The sequence below is a fragment of the Formica exsecta genome, unplaced genomic scaffold (genome assembly GCF_003651465.1).
Source record: "Formica exsecta isolate Colony F162 unplaced genomic scaffold, ASM365146v1 scaffold1757, whole genome shotgun sequence".
Taxonomy (NCBI): domain Eukaryota; kingdom Metazoa; phylum Arthropoda; class Insecta; order Hymenoptera; family Formicidae; genus Formica; species Formica exsecta.
The window spans coordinates 22,219-24,866 of record NW_021849074.1 but is presented as its reverse complement, the minus strand read 5'-3'; positions in this window follow the sequence as shown (position 1 = coordinate 24,866).

The following is a 2,648-nucleotide window of genomic DNA, read 5'->3' as shown; positions in this document are numbered from 1 at the left end:
CGATTAAATGCAAGATATGCAATTCGTTGCAATATGCAATTAAGACATCGCGACCTAGTACCGAAAAATCACCTACTTTTGGACCATAAAAAGAGAGATAACGAGTACCTCGGGGCCGTATTCTGAAACTAAGTGGTGACGCGTATACTTGAAGAAACTGTGAGATTCTGTAAACGCCGACATTGTTACATCGCCGAAGCATCACCAAACCGAACTCTACGATACGTAAGCTGTACAAATAAATCTTTTTGCACGGAATCTCTGCCTCGTGTTTCTCGACACTCGGAGTCCCAACTCCTAAGACGAACCGAACCCTTGGATCATCCTCAAAATTCCCGTTGTACCCGGAGAGGCACAACACATTTATTCATTATTCATTCATTTATTCATTTATCCATTCATTCATTCATTCGTTCATACATTCACTAATTCATCCATTTATTCACTCATTTATTCACTCGGGCATTCACTCACTCATTCATTTATTCATTCATTCATTCATCTATTCATTTCATTTCATTCTACTCATCCACTTCTACGATCGTCTCGCGTGTGTGTGTTTCGAGTGTTGATGTCCATGGTCAACTTCCATCATTCTTTATCGGACACGGTAACAGGTGTTTCGGTGGTACCTATGTACGTCCATTTGTATGTGTGTGTTTTCGGGTATTGACGTCCATGGTCAATTTCCACCAATCTTTATTCGTCATGGTAACGGGTGGTACTTGTACTCATGCACGTCCATTTGGAAGATCACCTAACGGGGTGACATCGATGCAGATCCTCGCCTGGGTCTTCCTCGGCGGAACTCTGGTGTTGTATCAGTATAACATCAAGGAGTTCTTGGCCGTTAATATGGGAAGGGGGGAAGGGGGGTTCTTATATATATAGAAGCACAGGGTATATTTACGTTCAGAAACTCAAGGTGGGCTTGATTATATTAAGTCTATACTTAGAGTTAATTTAAACAAAAATTAAGTAATTAATAATTAATTTTAATCTCACACAGTTAAGAATACACATACATATACATACACACGCATACATAAACATACATACACATACACACACACATCTATATGTACACAATCATATACATACATACATGAACACGAACATGTTGGGGGGATTATGGAGGGAGGTTGGGAAGGGCAGGAGCCACAGGGGGGAAGGGTGGTAAGGGAAAGAAGAGGGGGGCCTAGGATGGGATTATTGATTACGGAGGCAGTATTAGCTAGGACCAGTTGGGGCACTTTGAGTTTATGTGCAAACAGGTTAGGTTAGGTTGTGACCGGACGTGCCGGATTATTACTTACGTTACTTTGTATTGAATTGGAACTTTATGTCCTTCAAACGGTCGCCAGCTGTTTTTACCCTCCAAACAGCAAGGATTAAGCTTCGACGGGCGCTACACGATCTGGGTTGGCCGAGAATATCGAGACTCCCTGGTTGTGACCTCTCGCCGGAACAATCACCTCGTCGAAGGAAATCTTTCTCGAATTGGAACGCCGAGCGCTGCTAAGCCTGAAGATCCTGTGAAAGAATACACCTCGGGTCCCGGATTCGAAATGGAAGATCACTGATTTGGATTATCAAATAAACGTATTTATTATTAATTATTGACTGTGTATTTTATCACAAACTGTGCCACCTTGGGCTTGACTATGTATTCGAACAATTATTCAGAATCAAACTCTTTATTACAATCTTCTACTTTAATGCGGATCACGCGCCGTTCGCGGGTCTTAACTGTACAACGAAATAACGTGTTTGCTTAACTATCGCCTCGCGCCGACTGACCTCGAGTCTCGCTGCCGGATCTCGCACATCGCTTCACTCCCCACTCTCACGCATGCGCACTTCGGTTGCGCGTTGTTGTTCGCGCCGCTTCGCCCGCTATGTTTCTACGTACCGGGTGTCCCGCAAACTCGCATTCTTACAATCTTCTTCTCCCTTTTACAGAGTTTCGCTGTTCTCTTAGGGTAATTTGCTATTAAATAAACTGTATGTACGGATATATGTATATATACACATATATACACGACATGGGATTAAAAGTTTGCTCACAACAAAACACTAATAAATACAATAGAAATACAAATGTATATGTAGAAATATACATGTTATATATGATCATTGTAAAATTAAAACACGTTTTTTGTTTGATTATAATTAGTATCTTTATTGAACATTATAACGTTATAAAAGTAAGATGACATTGCAGCGCATTATACGTTTATACATATATATATATATATATATTATAGGAAAAGAGTATCAAATTATATCTTTGGTATCATGTATCTTTTGCACACAAGATAAAATCTACATATTTAATTACAATAAGCTACATATATTATGTATAAACAACTTTAGGAACTATAATCTTTATATACATTTTAAAAGGCACTTAATCGTTATAAAAATGAAATTGGAAAAGATGAAAAGAAAAATGTCTTCCATTCTGAACTAACTTACAGCTAAATAGAAACAATTTGAAACAAAAAAACCTGCATTTTTTTGCATTGACAACGTACGATAACAAATTGACATTTATAATATCGTTAGCTCTCGTCTCTTTCTTAGACTATTTGACAAGAATAATTACATATAAAAAACAAATAAAACCTCAAATGGACACCACCACA